Here is a 21,706-nt window from a genome sequence, read left to right as displayed (position 1 = left end):
ATAAAGATCATGTGTGAAAATCTCTGGAGTTATATGTTGAAAACTGTAAAATAGCATATACTTTTTTGTTTGAAAGTATTTTTCGCGAGATAGACAAATAATTAGCAGAAAGAAAATTTGGAGCATTTTAAATTGTGAAAGAAGGAAAAAAACACTTATTAAGTACTGTAGAGAATACTCTAGCTCTATTATTTTATTAAATCTTTTCAACGCCTGTGAATTTGAGTATTAATAGTATTCCCAATATTAGAAAAGGAAACTTAGGCATTATAATTTACCCTAAATCAAATTTACTGTAAGTTTCAAAGTTGTTATCAGAAAGGGATTCTGTTCTGTTAATCATCTTTTAATTACAACTCCAGCTAGCATAAACTATAATCTCTATTATCTGATTAATGTCAATAGCTTAACAACATTTTTTTTCTATACTCCGATATTTTAGCACTAGGATGTGAGTGAACTTAACAGTTATGTTTCCAGCCCACATGAAAGTCTAGCAGAGACTATGAGCATGTTGTGCTAAGGGAAATACAGGGTGATATTTGAATAGTTAGCCACTACGTAGTATAGTCTGCAAAGTTAAATTAAGATTGGACTTTAGGCTTGATCTATTTAATAATATAAAAGAACCCTACCATGGTACGTGTATTTTAATAATACCCAGACTGATTTTTACAACTTTCATCCTTTACCAGCAGGTTTTTTGAAGAAAAGCAAAAAATTAATAGACCGTAGAAACCACTGATGTTCTGTAAGCGATAACTGAAGTGTTTCACATCCATAAGCCTACTTCACACTTTCTTAAATATCATTATATTTTTAGTTAGAGAAGCCAGATTTTCACTAATGAGTTCTGTACATATTGCCTACTCTATAAATATTTGAAAGGAAATGGGAATATAGGCAGGTAAGGTTTATTAAAAGAATAAGTGATTGGAATTTTTAAATGCAAATTGAAAGGCATGATTTGATAGTTATAGCGTAAACATTGCCTGATATGTACCATTTCATCATTTTAAAGTATTTATTATATTTTCTATATGCACGGACTTTGGAAAGAATTTTTACAAATGTACTTTTTAAAAAATGTACAACAATGCTGAGCCTGTTCCACAAACTCTGACCGAGTGACAGATGAATGGAGTACGCACATGCAGGTGTTTTTGCCTGTGAGCACGACTAGGGGACGACAGGGCTTAGCATAGCCAAGGAGAAAGTGCAGCCTGATAAGCCAGAGATGCTCACATTTACTTAGTACAGATATAATGACAAAGTCTGAAGCAAACTCCATTTGTGGGAAATTAACATTGTCAACCCCCAAGTAGGGGGCAGTCCTACACATGGATTATTAAAGGTTGGTTTCTAGAGAAATAGGTAAACAAACTTATCTAGATAAATTCCTTTGCACTTCCTTGTTATCTGCTCTTTGCCATTAGCTTAAGGTAAGAGGATTAGGCTGCCTTCAGCCATAACCCTTTCCTGAAGCTTTTGTAAAAGTTCCTGGCCTTCCAGGAAAGTTTGCATCTTTCCTGTAATTTTTCCTACCACCCTGATCAATCTCCTATATACCAAAATGTATAAGATTTCTAATATGAACATGGATGTATAACTTATAATTGTCGCCTCCCCATTTCTTGTTGGAAGCCCTAGAACAGTAACAGAGAGTAACATTGAACAAACAAACACAGATCAAACAAAGCCACAGCACAAAAAAACAAAAATAGGAGAATTCATAAACTGCATTTCTCATGAATCAGGGACTTCAAAGTACATCATAAGGTAGCCCAAGCACCTATGACACAAGATTTTTCTTGGTCACTTTGTAAGCTGGGGACCTCCAGCTGTGATGTCCCTGCCTTGGGCTTCACACAGCCACATTACTTGCTGCAGGAGGTGACCTGCTCACTCAACCCGCCCAGGCCAACTTTGTCTTATGCACCAGCTCAGCCTGCCTGTGTTATAGTTCATACTGCATTCAGAGGTTCCTAAGTTCTTGCTGCACGTCCAAGAAGAATAAGAATACACTGACAATTGAAGGGTGAGTAGGGTGGAGAAGAAATTTATTGAACAGTGAGATAGCTCTCAGCAGAGAGGGGACATGTGGGTGGTCAGCTACCCTGTGTCAGCTGGTTTCTCTCCCTGTGTGGCTGAGTTGGGGGCTTTTATGGCCTCAGAATAGGGAGGGTATGCTGATTGGTTTGTGAGTATACACAAAGAGTTAAAACAAAGGCATCACTGAAAGTTGGGCATGACAGTGTAAAAAACCAATAAGGATGCTGGGCATGGTGGTTCATGCTTGTAATCCCAGTACTATGGGAAGCCAAGGTGAGTGGATCACCTGAAGTCGGGAGTTTGAGACCAGCCTGACCAACATGGTGAAATCCCATCTCTACTAAAAATACAAAAATTAGCTGGGCTTGGTGGCGGGTGCCTGTAATCCTAGCTACTCAGGAGGCTGAGGCAGGAGAATTGCTTGAACCTGGGTGGCAGAGGCTGCAGTGAGCCAAGATTGTACCACTGCACTCCAGCCTGGGCAACATAGACTCTGTCTCAAAAAAATAACCAATTAGGAAAGGATAAGTATAAGTAAAATACGTGAAAGGTGTGGATCAATCAGAGGAAAGTGCACAAGACGGGACGACAGGTTCTCAATATGGTCCGTGGTTTGATTTGTAGCTTGGCTTTTTTGCTTTAAACTGAAAAAGACTGGAGGTTTTGGCTTGGGAGGTGGGTTGTCACTATGTCCCCCCACTCCTGCTCCCCGCACAATCTACCTAGGCATTTGTCTTCCCCTTGCTGCTATTACTTTAGATCATGCAGTAATCATGTAATAACAAAATTAAGAGAAGATACAGTCAAAGAAACAAGCTGTAATGGATTTTACCACCTGCAAAAAAAATTACCTGCTGAAAGTGACCGGGAATGGTGGCTCACACCTATAATCCCAGCACTTTGGGAGGCCAAGGTGGGTGTATCCCCTTAGGTGAGGAGTTTGAGGCTAGCCTTGTTTAACATGGTGAAACCTGTTTCTACTGAAAATAGAAAAATTAGCTGGGCATGGTGGCTCACGCCTGCAATCCCAGCTATTTGGGAGGCTGAGGCAGGAGAATCACTTGAACCTGGGAGGTGGATGTTGCATTGAACAAAGATCATGCCACTGCCCTGTAGCCTGAGGGACAGAGTGGGTGAAACTCCATCTAAAAAAAAAAAAAAAAAAAAAAAAAAATTACCTGCTGAAAGTGAAGAATGTACCCTAAAGTTCTAAAGGTATATTCCTCGCTTGTCACAGTAGATGTTGGCAATGGATGAAGGAAATAAAAATATATGTGATATGTTAACTGATACAGCCAAAACTTCACTTGGAGAAAAATTCAGAGCCTTAAGTACTTATGTTAATAAAATAAAAAGAATAAAATAAATGAATTCATCATCTCACCCAAAAAACTAGGAAAAATCAAACCTAGAATTGAATCAAAGGAATGCAGAAGAATAGAAGTAATGAAAATAAAAGAATAAAGGAATGAATCACAAAAAGGAAAAATATAATATGTATATAATTGTTGCCTTTAGAAAATTAATGATTAACATACTTGTTAATATAATCAATGCAAACCGATACCACAAAAGGGCGAATCTCTTTAATATACAGTGTGCTACTAGAAATCGATAAGGACAACCAAATAAAAATATTGGCAATAGGGATGAGTGGATAGTTTATAAAATAGAAATATAAATGATTTTAAATATATTAAAGTAGATTTTCTCCATTCTCTGTAAAATAAATAAAAATAAAAATAGAGATTTTTCCACTTATTAGATTGGCATAAATTTAAAATTTAATCTTAGTGTCTTGACAAAGGTGTGGATAAAAATGCCCTTTGATACTTTGCTGTTGAGAGTATAAATTCTCAACAACATGAAAAACCACTGTAGAAGGCATTTTGGCAGAATCTGTCAAAAATTGTAAAATATATATACCTCTGACTCAGCAATAACACTTCAACAACTTACCCTTTGGTTACGTGTATGTTTGAAATGGTGTCATTCCAAGGTTAGTCACTGCAGCATTGTTTGTAATATTAGGAAACTGAAACTCTTTGAAATTTTCACCATTAGGGCTAGTTAAAGAAATTATAGTACCGTATCCAATGGAGTACTGTGGCAGGGAGTTAAATATGTACAGACTGGGGAGAGCTCCAAGAGACATTGTTAGTACAAAGAACTAAGCTGCAAAGAGTTTAAGTTATGTTGTTACCTTTTACATAAAAAACATAGGAATATAAGATTATAAGTCTGAATTTGCTTTTGTGTGATTAAAAAAACTTTAAAAATAATACAAGAATCTAATAACAGAGATTACATGTTTGGAGAGGGTGTTGAAATTGAAAGCAAAGATTTAAGGGAAATTTTTACTTGTTTACATTTTAATTTTTTTAACACTGTGAATGTATTATCTATTAAAAGGTTAAGGTTAGAAAATATTGAAAAGTGGTACCTGTCCTCAAGCAATTATAAATTTTTAGGATGATGCTTTATTGAGAAATTATTTATAAGACAAAATATTCATGCTGTGTATTATTAAAGCAGGAAAGCAGTTTATTAAATAGGATTATGGTATTTATGTGATTTTTATAAAATAAGGTATAGATATCCAAAGACATAGAAAAAGTCGAAAGGCTATACTCCAGGATATTAACTGTGATTATCTTGGATTGGGGTAGTTATGGGTGATTTGGGGATAGTTTAAAAATGTTTTTCATTAAACATGTTATTATGTTTGTAATATGAAAATTTTCTAAAATAATATTATATGCTAATGTTTTGTAGAGCACTGCAATGCAATGTTTTAAAAACTATTTTTTCCTTAATTTATAGGAAGAAATCCCATTTTATTTGAAGACCCAGGACACACAAACTTGATATATATATATCAATATATATATTGATATATATGTGTGTGTAACTAAAGCAAGTTTTACAAAACACTGTTTTAGCTTCCTAAATGAGCTGTGTTATATTTTATTTTTAAAAGTGTTTATAGCCAATAAGTTGGTTTTGTGAACCTCAATTTTGAAAGATATTTATATAAAGCGTTGTTAAAAAACCAACAAAAACTATTTCTAAAGTCACAGTGTTACAGGAATTCAGAAGAGGGGAACAAATCGGCTGGGAATGGTTCGAAGACAAACGCGGAGTAGGTCTTGAGAATAGGCAGAAGGAGGGCAATTATTTAATAAGAGGAGAAGCTAAGCATGGAAAACTTCTAGACCTGTTTTAAGGAAGGCAAGATCAGTTTGACAGAAGCAGATGATTTGGAAAGGTGAATAATCTGAAAAGTTTAGGTTAAAATCAGATTTTTGAGAACCTTGAATATCAGAACTGTGATGGAAAATGCCACTGCTGAAGGTTTATAAGCAAAGGATGAATGTGATATAAGCACATCCTAAATATAGTGGTGATACCACATACCTCATACCTCATATGTGAGGTATGTACATACCTCACTAAAACATGGAAGGCTATTTTGATTTTTAGTTGTAGGAAAAAGTTAAGGAATTTATTGGTACACTTAAACAACAGAAAAAAGTCAATTTTCATTTTACCATGTTTTAAATAGTACTTGTGCAGCTAAAACCAAATCATATGATTGAATTCTCTACCAACTTGGCTAAATATTAAACTGTTCAGTTAATATATCATGTATATTTATAATATATAATTATTTAATCTCATATATATTTATAATATATAAATATCATGAGATATTTGTAAATGTCATAGTTACAACCGTTGTTATTCTAATGGCTGTTTAAACTTTTAAATGTATTTATTGCTAATTTTTATTAATATTTTGATGATTAAGTCTAGCATCCTAGAATTTTACATATTCAGGAAAAATTGAAAATGGGGGAAAATGCTGATGTAGGATGTTCTTTATTAAGCTTTATTTTAATATTATGCCCTTGGCTACATTTAAAGGATGCTAAAATCAACAACCTATGAAATCTGTTTCCAAAGTTTTACAGAAATACTGTTGAGGACATTGTTATCTAAAATCCCAAGAGAGAAATTTCCCTTAGAGCTTACTGGCAGTAAAATTTTGCTTTAAACAAATTAAAATCCTTCTTCCTTTGTGATCGTGAAATTAGCTAACTCTTTTTCTGTAACAGCTTCCTAGAAGCTTACAGCTAAATTTTAGGCTTAACACAGAAAGTATACATGGGCCTTTAGGAGCCTGTATTTTATATTTTATTTACTATTTCTGAATTTCTACCATTACTTATTTTTTCCCAGTATTGATAATTTGTTTCTTTCATTTTTATGTTTTTGTTTGTTTGTTTTTTGTTTTTCTCGCAGGCTCGAGTGATCCTCCCACCTCAGCCTCCCAAAGTGCTGAGATTACAGGTGTGAACCACTGAGCCTGGACATTATGTTTCTATTTCTATTTTAACATTACTATAATATGAGAGAAAACAAACATTAAGATGGAATGAATTGTTGAAGTTTTTTTTTACTTTTAGGCATTGTACTTTTGAAAATATGTTTCCAATATTTTATTTTATTTTATAAATTATTAGTTCCAAATTACTTAATTTAATGGACGGTCACCATCTTTTTTTAATGTTTTGCTTTTTAGTTTTTTTTTTTTTTTAATTTAAGTTGTGGGGTACATGTGCAGATCATGCAGGATTGTTGCATAGGTATACATACACATGGCATGGTGGTTTACTGCATCCATTCCCCACCATCTACATTAGTTATTTTTCCTGATGTTATCCCTCCCCAATCCCCCCACCCACTAATATCTCTCCCCTAGCTTTCCCATCCCCCAATAGGCTCTGGTGTGTGATGTTCCCCTCCCTGTGTCCATGGATTCTCATTGTTCAACAACCACTTATGAGTGAGAACATGCAGTGTTTGGTTTTCTGTTCTTGTGTCAGTTTGCTGAGAATGATGGTTTCCAATTTCATCCATGTCCCTGCAAAGGACATGAACTTATACTTTTTATGGCTGCATAGTATTCCATGGTGTATATGTGCCATATTTTCTTTATCCAGTCTATCATTGATGTGCATTTTGGTTGGTTTCAAGTCTTTGCTGTTGTAAACAGTGCCACAGTGAACATATGTGAGTATGTGTCTTTATAATAGAACAATTTATAGTCCTTTGAGTATATACCCAGTAATGGGATTGCTGGGTCAAATAGTATTTCTATTTCTAGATCCTTGAGGAATCGCCACACTGTCTTCCACAATGGCTGAACAGATTTACACTCCCACCAACAGTGTAAAAGTGTTCCTGTTTCTCCACATCATCTCCAGCATCTGCTTTTGTCTCCAAATTTTTTAATGATCACCATTCTAACTGGCATGAGATGGTATCTCAGTGTGGTTTTGATTTGCATTTCTCTGATGACCAGTGATGATGAGCCTCATATGTTTGTTGGCCTCATAAATGTCTTCTTTTGAAAAGTGTCTGTTCATATCCTTCACCCACTTTTTAATGGGATTGTTGGTTTTTTTCTTGTAAATTTGTTTTAGTTCTTTGTAGATTCTGGATATTAGCCCTTTGTCAGATGGGTAGATTGCAAAAATTTTTTCCCATTCTATTGGTTGCTGGTTCACTCTAATGATAGTTTATTCTGCTATGCAGAAGCTCTTAAATTTAATTAGATCCCATTTGTCTATTTTGGCTTTTGTTGCCCATGCTTTTGGTGTTTTAGTCATGAAGTCCTTGCCTATGCCTATGTCCTGAATGGTATTACCTGGGTTTTTTTCTAGGGGTTTTATGGTGTTAGGTCTTATGTTTAAGTCTTTAATCCATCTAGAGTTAATTTTTGTATAAGGTATAAGGAAGGGGTCTCAGCTGTCTGCACATGGATAGCCAGTTATCCCACCACCATTTATTAAACAGGAAATCCTTTCCCTATTGCTTGTTTTTGTCAGGTTTGTCAAAGATCAGATGGTTGTGGATGTGTGGTGTTACTTCCGAGGCCTCTGTTCTGTTCCATTGGTCTATCTCTGTTTTGGTACCAGTACCATGTTGTTCTGATTACTATGGCCTTGTAGTATAGTTTGAGGTCAGGTAGCATGATGCCTCCAGCTTTTTTTTTTTTGGATTAGGATTTCTTTAGCTATGCGGGCTCTTTTTTGGTTCCATGTAAAGTTTAAGGTTGTTTTTCCAGTTCTGTGAAGAGGGTCAACGGTAGCTTGATGGGGATTAGACATTGAGGACACATTTACTATTCTGTAAACCTCAAAAGAACAGAGGAATTCTGGTGCAAGTATTATTAGTGTTTGTACTTCTATACTTGAAGCAGAAGAAAAGTGGTTGATAGAAAGTAGGGACAGATGAGAAGTCGTAAGGAGTGGGTGGGGTGAGTCAATGAGAAGTAAGAGTATAAAAGGGAGAAGAGAGTGTCTTCTCAGCCTCTGTTGTGGATTGGTCTCTTTTTCCTTAGTAGTCTCCTCCCTCTGTCCCTACCTGCAGCTCACATATACTTCTGAGGTGGAACATCTCACGTGATGATATTTTCATTATGCCGTTTGCATTATTAGTCTACTTTACTTGACATACATATTTATAAAGCATGTCAGAAAAATGTGTTCTTCCTCAGCTTACATTGAGCTTTGAAGTAGTTATGGCACTTACTTTATTCAGTCTAATACTTGTTAGTTTTGCATATCTGCCATGCCCATTAGATAATAAGCTGTTTGAGAGCCGTAAGGATATTTTTATTCACCTCTTTGTATCTCTCAGAGTCTTACATATAATATGCATTCATTAAATACTTGATATTATTTTTGAAAAAATCTAGACATCTAGTAAGTGCTCAGTATAATATTTCAAAAATATAAACAAAAGACTTTCATATTCTATTTTCAGAATAATGTAGAAATTTCGGCTTTTAATGATGCCAGAGTTGAGCTTAGTTTAGATTTATGGGTGACATCTCTTTGGAAATAAGATATATTGAGTTTCAATTCTATTTGTACAATAATTTATTTTCTATATTTTTTATTATTTTATATTTGAAGTGAGTTTTCCATGTAGTTGCCTTGCTCTTAGAAAACTTCATAAGTGTTTTTGAGTACAGATAGAAAATATTTCTGGTTGCACTCTATTCAGCTTATCTGTATTTTATACTACTACAAACTGTATTTAATTGTTTCCATTAAATTTATTTGACACCTTGATGAGATTTCTCTCTGATATTAAAATGGTGACACAGTCTTATGTAATATTTAATATTCCTTATTTGCAAATTAAAGCCCTATATTAACCCATTTGAAAAGTGAGAATGATATACAAGAACAGGCATACTTGTTTTAACTTTACAAAACACCATTTATCTTTATCACATTAACTAAATTAGTGTTCATCTGCTACCTTGTCCTTGAATGGAACGATTTAATGGTGCCACAAAAGGCTTGTCCCACAATCTATTTTATGTTGACTACGTTTGCATGGTAAGAATTTTAATGACATCAAAATACTAGGATTCAAATTAGAAAAACCAAAGATATTAAAAAGATATCTACAAGTAATTTTTAAAAATGAGATACCTCATTCTTATATATTTATATGCTTTACAGAAAACCGAAACTTGATGTTCATTTTTTTTGTTATTTATGTAACAATTTGTATATGTTAAAACTATACCAAAAATGAGATTTTTTTAACAGGAATACCCATAGAGAGAAATTATAATCTTGTGGACATCCTTGAACCCTGATTGATAATTATTTAAATTAATGAGAAATAGAATCAACCCCAGTAAAAATCAGTTATAATTTCTTGTGTATCTCTTAGTAATCAAGGCCCTCATCTTTACACCAAAGCGCTCATTGTTTCATGGTCTTACCGTGAGGGATATTTCCTAATGGTGGCCTCTGAGAGGTATGATTTTCCCACTACTTTCTAGTTATGCTATATTCTCTTTTAAATAATAAATCTATATCCTTTTTTGACTCTAGAATCACCTCAGCTGGAGACCTTAAGAATCATTCCTTTATGTCCATAATACTGGATCATAAGATAGTCAATAAAGTTTTCTAAGTCTTCTCCAGAAATAAGTTTGAAAAGACTTCTTCACTTCTATTGCAGTCTTGAATGTGGGTTTTCAGGAAGGTCATCAATGTTCATCTGAAATAAATAGGTGAAATTTGTCAAGGAATCCCACAACTATTAAGTATTTTTTTGATGGTCTCTTGAGTTAGGATTCAACAAATATGTATTTAGTTGCCTAGTATATCATAAAAATTATATTAGGTGAGGATACAGTGATGACTGTGACAGTCTTTGCCTCAAAAGAAATTAAGAGTCTGGTTGGGAAGACAGATTAGTAAGAATTCACTTATGATTGAGGTGATGAACCCCATTTTAGATGAATTTTATAGTAGTTTAGGGGACATAGTATGTTAGACAGTTGAGGAAAGGATAAAAGGTAGGCTGAGTTGTGAAGGATAATGATGACTGTACTGTTGAAGGGCCTGACACAGTTTAGCTTTTCAGACAGAGGAGCTGCGTCTGATCTTGGGGTGAAAAATTTTGTGGCATGTTTGAAGGACTATTTGAAGGATTCCATTTTATATACCTGGAGTGGAGACTACATTACTCATCAGGGAAAGAGGGGAAAAGAGGCATGGTAGGCAGAATAATGGCTCCCCAAATATTTCTTCATCCTAATTGCTGGCTTATGTGAATACTAAAAATACAAAAATTAGCTGAGCATGGTGGTGCGTGCCTGTAGTCCCAGCTACTCAGGAAGCTGAGGCAGGAGAATTGTTTGAACCAGGAGGCAGAGGTTGTGGTGAGCTGAGATCACGCCATTGCACTCCAGCCTGGGTAATGAGTGAAACTCAAAAAAAAAAAAAAGAAAGCCTCACAATTTAGATCAACTACCTCATAACATCCAACCATTTACTTTGCCACTACTTGTAAACTGAAAGCTGCCATTCAGCAACCATTTTCTTTTTCCTTTTGTAACATTAAATCTAAGTTGCTGTTTCCCATAGAGATGGCATGGTTAAAAAAAAAAAAAAAAGTAAAAGGAATTTTTCAGATGTGATATGTTAACAATTTTGTGATAATTCTGGATTATCCACATGGACCTCTTCTACTCACAAGTATTCTTGCATGGAAGAGGGAGGTAGAAGTCATAGTCAGACAAGGAGATATGGCTATAGTATGACTACAAAAGTAGTTACATGGCCAAGATCCAAGGAATGATGGCAGCCTTTAGAAACTAGAAAAGATAAGAAATAGATTCCTTCCTTATAGCCTGCAAAAAGAACATAGCTCTGTGAACATGGTGATTTTACCCCAAGAGACTCATTCTGGACTTTTAACTTCCAGAATTATATTACAATAAATTTGTGTTTACTGTAAAGACACATGCACATTTATATTTATTGCGGCACTATTTACAATAGCAAAGACTTGGAACCAACCCAAATGTACATCAATGATAGACTGGATAAAGAAAATATGGCACATATACACCATGGAATACTATGCAGCCATAAAAAAGAATAAGTTTCTGTCCTTTGCAGGGATATGGATGAAGCTGGAAACCATCATTCTCAGGAAACTAACACAGGAACAGAAAACTAAACACCGCATGTTCTCATTCATAAGTGGTTGTTGAACAATGAGAACCCATGGACACAGGGAGGGGAACGTTACACACTGGGGTCGCGGGGCGGAGCGCAAAGGAGAGGAGAATATTAGGACAAATAGCTAATACATGCAGGGCTTAAAACCTAGATGACGGGTTGATAGGTGCGGCAAACCGCCATGATACATATGTACCTATGTAACAAACCTGCACATTCTGCACATGTATCCCAGAACTTAAAGTGAAATAAAATAAAAAATTTGTGTTGCTTTAAGCTACTAAACATGTGACAATTTGTTATGGTAGCAATAGAAAACTAATACAGGAAGTGAGGTTGGAAAAGGTAAAAGGTGCCAAAAATAACATTTCATCCCAAAGGGTTTGATCTTTGGGGGCAATAGGAAATTTTGAATGGTCTTATACTAGGAAAAGTCATGATCAAATTTGTGCTTTTTAAGCATAATTACGGCTTCATCTTGGAAACCACTTAGCGAATTGTTGACAGGTGAGAGATGGAAGTGACAATGAGATGTAAAAATGTAGATTTGGGATTTAGAGAATGATTCAGTATTTGTGGGAGTATTGATTGTTAAGTAAAATTGTGAATTACTAGCTTCGTAATCTGTTAGAATCAGCAAAAGGTGGCAAAGAAGGTGATGGGCGAAAGAGAGATTTTAAGGATTACTTTCAGGTTTCTAATTCAGCAGCTAGTTGATGATGTCATAGACCGAGATCCTATCTATAGGAAGCCAGGTTGGGGAGAAAATTTGGGGCATGCTCTTTTACGTATATGTGACATTTCCAGATAGCTGTGTCCTGTAGGCTGATGAATATACATATCTGGAATTTAGGAGCAACCTCAGGGCCACAGATACAGATATGGGAGTCACCAATATGTAAAAAAAATACCTGAAGGTTTGGCGTAAATGAGAAAATATTTAGCAAGTGAAGAGGGCCTATGACAGTTAATCCAGGGATGGAAGAAGAGAAGGCCCCATTGGTCTTTCTCACATATTTCTTCCTTTCACTCATGTTGCTGCCTTATTTATAAAGGCTTTCATCACTGTAAACCTAGACTGCTGATAACTCATCTACTTCTTTTTCCTTTAAGATCTTTTCCTCTCTCTTCTCACTAGAATTATCCTTCTAAAAAAACATTTTATTTTATCAGGTTGCTATTTTTAAAACCTATGATACTTCTTTTGCTTTTTGAAGCAATGCAGGCCTCTTAGTCTAGTCAAGATTTTCTAAGATGGGATCCTAGTTCACCTGCCCAATTTAGCCCCTTTTTCCTTTGTTCCCTTTCCTTTTAGCCATCCTGTTAGAATGCATATACAGTGGACCCTTGAACAACCTGGGGATGAAGGGTGCTGACCCTCTGCATAGTAAAAAGTCTACATATGACTTTTGACTTTCCAGAAACAGCTGCTAATAGCCTACTGTTGACCAGAAGCCTTACCAATAATATAGTTAACACATATTTTGTATGCTATATGTCTATACTATATTCTTACAATAAAGTAAGATAGAGAAAAGAAAATATTTCTTTAAGAATCATAAGGAAGGTATAATACATTTACAATATTGTACTGTATTTATTGATAGCATAAATTTGCATCATCTGTTTACAAGATGAATGATCTCTCTGACATGGTGAGCATCTATAGCTGCAGACCTCAATCTATTGTGCATATCAAGCAATTCAACATTTTCTTGTTATATGACGACTTTTCTCTGCTGGGAACATTTCCAGCATCACTAGTGGCACTTTGTATGGGTCCCATGGTGTTATTCAAGGTTTATAGTATTGTATTAAACATGATGAAAAATTAGCAAGAAGCACAAGAGAGCACTTTTTACTGTGCTACACAGTTTAGTAGAGAGACAGACTGCTCACACAGAGATGATTAGTATCACACAGTGTTTTCAGCAGATATTTGCAACACTTGAGCTCACCACAATAGCAATGAGAGGTGGCTACAAAATTATTACAGTATATATATCACCGTTAATTTTATGCAGTTGTGATTTAGTATTGCATTTTTATGTTCATATTTTTCTCAACTACAAATGATACCATGTATGGTCTCTGTGTGTGTATAAGCTCTGATAATTTTAGCATTTTATAATAGGTTTGTACATATTTTATGGTAGTAAATGATAAGATAGATTAATATTTACATATATTTTATGGATTCATGACATACCTTTTTCTTATTTTTCTCAATATTTCTAGGCTAGGCAATTCATCTGCTTTTTCAAGTTGTTTCAAATTTCCAAAAGTATTTTCCAATGTATTTAATCTAAAAAAAAAATCCATGTATAAGTGAATCCACACAGTTCAAACCTGTGTATTTCAAGGGTCAACTGTATATGAATATAGAACCTCAAACTCAGTATTTATAGGCATGAACTCATTATGTTGATTCACTTCTCTGCTCCCCACTGCCCCTGCTTTTCAGTTTGGGTCTTTGTTAACATTATCCATTCTGTCATAAAAACATATTTGGAATATTCATATACTCCCTTTTCCTCACCCTTCACATTTAATGAGTCATGAATTCATGTAACTGAAACCTCATACATGGCTTTGAGATTTGTTACTTGCTTTATGTCCTTGCTATGGCTGTCTCAGCTGACATCTTCACCACTGTGGGTCAGAGACTCCTGTTTCTCTCCTCCCTCCCTCTCTCCCTCCCTCCCTCTCTCTCTCTCTCTCTCTCTCTGTCTCTGTCTCTGTCTCTCTCTCTCTCTCTCTCTCTCTGGTCTCTCTCTCTGTCTCTCTCTCTGGTCTCTCTCTCTGTCTCTCTCTCTCTCTGTCTCTCTTTTGTGTTTAGATGGAGTCTCACTCTGTCACCCAGCTAGAGTCCAGTGGCGCGATCTCAGCTCACTGCAACCTCTGGCTCCCAGGCCCAAGTGATCCTCCTGCCTCAGCCTCCTAAGTAGCTGGGACCACTGATGCATGCCACCACACCTAGCTAATTTTTGTATTTTTAGTAGAGATGGAGTTTCACCATGTTGCCCGGGCTGGTCTTGAACTCCTGAGCTCAAGCAATCTGCCTGCCTTGGCCTCCTAAAGTGCTGGGATTACAGGCATGAGCCTTGGCACCCAGCTGACTCCTGTTTCTTCTGCTTGTCTTTTTCATGTTTAGATGTTTGGAATATCTAAAGTAATGACTGATTATGTTATTTATATGCTTAAAATACTCTTATGAATCTACATTACCTATTGGTCAGGTTGATGCATTCTAACATACAGAAATCCTGTATAGCTTTTTTCAGTTTTTCCAGTTGTTTTTTCTGACAGTCCTTCGCATGTCTGAAGCTACAATTTACCAAAATCCCTTTAACTTCCGAGAATGTGGTCTGTTATATCATACCTTTCTATCTTTGTAATGTTTCTGTCTTTCCTGGGAATATATTTTGGGCATCAATTCTGTTTAATGTCTTTCTTAAATCTACCAGTTCAAATTAGGCCCTCCTTTCCCTGTGCTTGCATAGAATTCACAACCATGATTACATTACTTATTTTGTAGTATTAAAATTACTTTAAAAAATAGTTCTGTTGTGAATTTGTGAAGTCAGGGAGTATATTAATTCATCTTTGTCTTCCTTGAGTCTGGTTTAATGGTGGCACATAAAAGGTACTCAGTAAATATGGGTTTAGTATTATGAGACAGTTTTAAAGAACATAGGACTATATATAGTTATAGAGGCGAAATGTGTACATAAAGTCCAAAATAATCTAGGCATTAATGGGAATATTATAATGAATAAATCAGAGGCAGTAGTCTGGTTTTTATTCAATGGTAAGAGTAGCACTTTACATCCCTTAGATTATAATTCTAGCAGTCACCTTCAATAAAGGGCCAATGAAATTAAAAAAGATCCAGATTGGAGAAATTATTAGGATTACTAATTTGAAAGTGTTATGCAACTACCTATAGGTAAGGAAATAATTATTGTTTAATGATTCAGTGATTTCTTATGTGTGTCATTCCTATAGAGCTTATTTGTATTATTCTCAATATCATAGATCTTGTGAATCAAACTATTTTCTTAGATATTTGGAGAGGCCTGAGTTATTATCTTTTTGATTGTTGGCAAATTGCATTTCCTTTATTTACCCTTAGAAATCCTAGCTTGTGATTATAGACAATTAAAGCAATATTCTTTTCTGTAAAGTTTTTCTTGATTATTTCCTGAAAGAAAGCTGGCAGGAAAGCCTGTTCAGAGGTTGATTCAGCTTGACACGTTCTGCACCAACTGTATCCATGCTAGATTATTTGTTTTTCCTGTGAGACATTGGACAATATGCTTAATATCTTTCCCTGAATTTCATTTTCTGTACCTACTTCACAGTGTTGTTGGAAGGGCAAGGCTGTGAAGACATTAACTCCAAAATAAAGAAATTAGGAAGTCAGTGTTTGTAAGTTGCAAGTTGAACGATAGAGTGTTAAGCATTTATATATTAAGTCAAATTCAAGAGTTCAAGAAATGTTACATGGCATTACTTTAAGTAAAGAGAAAGGCTTAATTTTTTAAAAAATTAAAAAGTAATTCTTATTAAAATATCTATTTGCTAAGTATATCATTAAATGTAGCATAAGATAATTCTAATCTTGTTCATACCTGATACAATACAATAGTAGTTTCTCTCTATTACTAGTGAAAAATAATTCATCTTACAAGGCTATTTTCTATGTTGACTAAGGGCCATGAAAGGTGTTATCTCCTGTTGTGTTCTTTTTTTCTTATAAAAAGTTTATTTTAGAAGCAACCCTTTTAGTATGACATTGCCTTTTTACATGAATACAAGCTGAATAATTACCCTCAGATAGTAGCGTTTAGTGTTTAGATATGGGAAGATCATTTGCACGTTTGTGAGATGTGGAGGTTCTAGGACCATTCCAATGGAGATTAGGATTCAGTGAATATGGGATGGGGCACCAAGATCTAATTCTCAAAAAGATACCAAGTAATTGTCATTAAAGTGATCTGTAGTTTGCAAAGCACTGTTCTAAAAAATTTTGTTCAGCCCATACTTATCAATTGCTTCAATGAAGATGAGAAATGGAAACAAACCCTTAAAACAAAACAAACAACATCAAAAACAAAAACAAATATTTTTTTCTATGATTGAGATCAAAAGGCTGAAATTACAAATGCCTGATTCAGGGAAAATCTAATTGTGAATGACATTTTATTTTACACATGTTCCATGCTCCTATGTGTAAATTGATACTGGAAGGCCAGGAGAGAGTGAAAAAGCAAGAAGCATTGGAATCTTTGAGGTCTGAAATCTTAGGAAAAAAGGAAGTCCGTAGAGAAGAGTAAAGACTAAAGAAATTTACAAAGTCTTAAAATTTTTGCATGAATTGGATATTCAGTATTATTCTATACAGGAGAGTATCTCCTGTTTTGATAAACTCCTGTAATTGTTTTGATTCCTCTCTCTAACAGAAATATTCCAAGCCAAAATAACACTTACTATCATTTCTTCAATGCTGTTTCACCCCAAGTATATAGAAATGTGAAATTTCATCCTCAATTCCCATGTCACAGACTAATCTATTTGAAATTGTTTTGAAATTGGTTAATTTTTCAGGCCTTTTGCAAGATCACAGGAAGCATTTAGAAGTCATAGTGAAGAGACAATGTTTATAGGTTTAGACCAATAACAGAGTGAATTTCCAAACTCCCTTCAGAAAACGGAGCATTTTCATTATTGTTACCTGATTACCATAGTCCATGAATGATTGTTGAATATCCTCTATGGGTCAGACCCATAATTACTGAATTATTATGTGAAGAAGCAAAAGAAATAAGTGTTTTGTTGGACAGATATGACATGTAACCTGTAATTAAGATTTCTTGTCGTTTGATACAATTTTAGTAAAAACTAAAAAAAAGTTTTTGTTAAAAGGAGAAAAGAATAACTGTTAGTAGGGTTTTTTAGAGAAGGGGAAAAGAATAACTTGGTAGGGGTAGGGTTTTTAGAGAAAAAGTGCTGTTGGAAAATGACATCAATACACTTGATTGACCCACGGATGCCACAAACCTTCAATTTGTAAGAAATGTAATATCTACAAATCACAATAAAGTGAAGCCCAATAAAATAAGGTATGCCTGTATTATAGCCCATTATTGTGTAAAAGGTAATATACAATAGCTGAAGTTGTTTTTTTAGTTCATAATTGAAGCTTAATGTGTTTTAGTTTACTTCCATTGTTTAATAATTGTAGTATTTAAATAAAGGGAAAAATCAGTATATTTATGGGGTAATTGATTTATATATCTTCCTTCATTCCAATAAAGGACAGGGAGAAATTTGCAAAGCTATGTTAAATAAAACAGGCTAAAAATGAGGGGATGTTGAAACTGGAGAGAAGGGAAAAAAGTAAATACATATATATATGGTGTATATGTATATATGTAATATATGTATTTTAAGGAGGGTATAATATAAGGAGGGTATAAGTATATATGCCCTCCTTATATGAGGTAAAAATAAAGGTTCCTCTAAAGTTGATATAGGCTAGACATTCAGTTCTTAATGAATAAACTACAAAAGTGAAAAATGAAGGTGCTGAAGAGATCAGCTGTGCATGGTCCTGATCACAGCTTTTGTAAGGCTTTAATCAGAAGACTAGCATTTATTTAATAAACATTTATATGTAATATAAATCAGACATTGTTCTAAGTGCTTTACTCATTACATTTTTGTAAACATCTTATGTGCTGGGTATTATTTTCCTAATTTTATGGATGAGGAAATTGAGGCACAGAAAAGTTACATAATTTGCTCAAGACTGCATAACTCTTTAGTGGCAGAGCTTGGATTCCAACCCAGACAATTTGACTTGAGGGTATTTGGTCTTCAACATTATGCTGTCCTGCCTCTCCAAGTGGCACATAAGAGGATAGTGCCTGTCATTTCATGTTCACAGTAAGAGTTTATTGAGTTTTATGTGACTGTTTCTTATAACCATCAGTGTGCTAACTAAGGACCACTGATGCTGGGAAAGTGAGTACTTTCCCACTTTTGCTTACAGATGTCCCTGTGGTTCACCTCCTAGATCAGTGGTTTTGAAAGTGCAGGCTGTGGACCAGTAAAGTCAACATCACATGGGAACTTGTTAGAAATGCAAATTTTGCGACTCTACCTCACACCTTCAGAGTCAGCTTTCTGTGTTTTAATGACCCTTCAATGTGATTTGGATGCTTTCTAAAGTATGAGAACCTCTAGCATAAACTGATCTAAATGGAAAGAAAAAAAGATATCCAGAGCCTGTAAGTCACTGTTATTACCTTATCTTTGTAATTTAGATGGAGAATATAGTAGGAATTTGGAGTAAAAGCACATGCATTCTACTATTGGTAGTAAGAGAAAAAAATGCATTTAACAGGGACTAGTCTGGTAATTATTTGAGGTATAAGCAATAACCCCTTTAAACTTTAATTATCTCCAAGCATCTTAATGAACAAGAATCAGTGGTGCAGAAATGCCTATTTTATGGCTTTTTGGAGAAGCTGATGTTCCAAAATTGATTTTTCCAGTCTTACAGAACTCAAGAGAAAGGTATCTAAAATAATATTCTGCATGAACCCTATATTCCTCTGATAAACTATTCACTGTGATTGTTCTGAAGTGATTTGAAAACAGTAAATAGTAAAGTTCATCTATGTAAGAATTATAATTCTTAAGCCTATGTTTGGTCTGTCATATTTTAGGTTGAGTCAAGAAAGCTACTGTGAGGATTATTTCTTCAGAAATATGTCCACAACGCTTAGGCAATTATCAGACACACCCCTATACACATTAGTTTTGCTTCTCAACATTTTTTTTCTTTTTTTTTTTTTTGTAATTATACATTTACTAGTGTATATCTGTTTAAACTTCATTTTCTCATCCATAAAGTGGTGATAATTTTACCTCATTGGTTCTGTTGTCTTAAATGGCATGCATACTTTATATGTTAACTGTTGCTTTTATTTGTTTATTACTACTACTAGTAGAATAATACCACTACACAGTAAGCCCTATGATGTCACTGATGGTACATATTTTGTGCCATTGTGTTCCCTAGCACTTAATATGTATTCAATAAATATTTGTTGAATGAGTGAATGGATAAATTGAATCATTCTAATATTGATGAAATGCTATGACAATATGGAAATATGTATAGAGTCAGGAACAATTTTGAACATAATTGAGCATCATATTGAACATTTCTGTTCAATGTCACTTCTGGAAAAGGAGTTAGCACAACATTACAAAATCCATAGCATCTCTGACTAAGATTTATACTTAGACCATGATTTAACACTTTTTCCCAGTCTGAGCTCTTTACTGCTTCCTCAAAACCCCTATTGTTTTACTTTATGAATGCTTCCTTAAAATGCCTTTGTGCTTTTGGTCTAAACTGTGTTTAAATCTAATATATTTTAGAATTGGGTTGATTTTGGGCAGAAATATGAGCAGCTGATTCATAGGTATTCATACATTCATGTATTTCTTGGTATGAAATACATATAAACTAGTAAATTGCCCTCTTATGACAGTGAAGTTTCTGACATGACAGTCATCCTTAGCAGTTCCATCAACACATTAAGCAGATGAGTAGTATTTCTAAGCCATATGGAATTCCTAAGTTGAGAGCAGAAGGAACATTGGAGTTACTCATCTGGAGTCAGTAAAATTTGACTTGAGGAAGTTTACAATTTTAATGGCAGAATCAAGGTCACAGAGGAGTAAGAGAAAAATGGTGATTTAAACAGCTCGTGATTTCAAGTCCTTCTAGGTCAGCTAAAATGCATTACCCAGATTCTTCTTCCAAAAATGGGTATATTTGTGGGACACCTTAAAAAGCTACTCAGAGGAAGCTAACACACCTGTATACTTGTGCTCACGCATTCGTTCCCTGTTTGCTGTATCATCCTCTCTCTCTTTCACTCTGCTCTCTTGGTTTCTTTCATGCAGTCAGCAACTATTCATAGAGCACCTATTTTGCCTGTAGTGCTGTCAATACAGTAAAATACAAAACAGATGTGATGCTCCCTCTTCTTGAAATATACACTCTGGGGACTCATTTAATGTTTCAAAAATATTGTTTTATGTCAACAAGTTCTACTAGCAGTTTTCTGTCCTTTCCTTTGCTTGCCTTACCTTTTACTTTTCAAAAGTAAAAGATCCCTAAAAGATTTCCCTGCCTTACCTTTCTTATCTCTTAAAATTCTCTTTGTGGGGAGTTAAAGTTACTGGAGGCAAAGATCTAGAGGATCACAAAAAAAGGAACTGAGAATACGTTCACCAGTTTTGCAGAAACAATACAATTAGTCAAGTTACTAACTCAGAAGATTTAAATATAAAAATTATATAAAATGTTCCATGAAATCTAAGTTATTATATATACAAGTTTAAATATCCTTAAGGAATAAAGCTGAAGAGTATAAAATTTGTTTGAATGATTGTCAAAGCATATTTTAAAATACTATACAACAAAACTAACTGGGAGCTGAAATTATTCTTATCCCAAATATGATGCTGGAGAATAAGTAAATGCCACAACAGTTATTTCATTTTACATTCTGTATTATTCATTGAGTTATATTTCATTGAGAGTAATTCAGCACTTTGTATTCATTGAGTATTATGCCCACGTCTTTTTATTGCACTCAAAAACACAAATATGACAAATTGTCATTTATCTGAAAGTACATGGGGAAGCTGTGACAAAGGATATATAAAAAATCAATTGGAAAGGGAATCGTCTCTCAGTCTGTGGTGGTGAGATAAACTGGTAGCAGTTTGGTAAAGCAACAGTTTAGATATTGTATTATGCTTTTAAAATGAATTAGAATTACATATAAAAATCAAGTTTTGGTAAAGAATAAAATACAATTTAACATTTATAAACTTTTGGACATGGAGATAAGACATTTAAAGGTTAGAAAACCCACAAAAAATAATAAAGGGTAATGTTAGCATTTTTGAGTAACAATATACTAATCTAAAATATTAACAGAAAAATTCCAAGATAATAAGATTAATCACAGATTAAGATGAGTGCTTATCATGCA

At 34.4% G+C, this 21,706-nt stretch overlaps 1 protein-coding gene across 7 annotated transcripts in view; it reads left to right on the top strand.

The window, feature by feature from the left end:
* The window catches only part of FER (FER tyrosine kinase), a 484,379-nt gene that overhangs the window by 261,085 nt on the left and 201,588 nt on the right, over positions 1 to 21,706 (top strand). The window lies entirely within an intron of this gene.

This window comes from Sapajus apella, unplaced genomic scaffold, assembly GCF_009761245.1.
Source record: "Sapajus apella isolate SASKATOON/1434 unplaced genomic scaffold, GSC_monkey_1.0 scaffold1, whole genome shotgun sequence".
NCBI lineage: Eukaryota > Metazoa > Chordata > Mammalia > Primates > Cebidae > Sapajus > Sapajus apella.
This window is presented reverse-complemented; position numbering and strand designations above follow the sequence as displayed.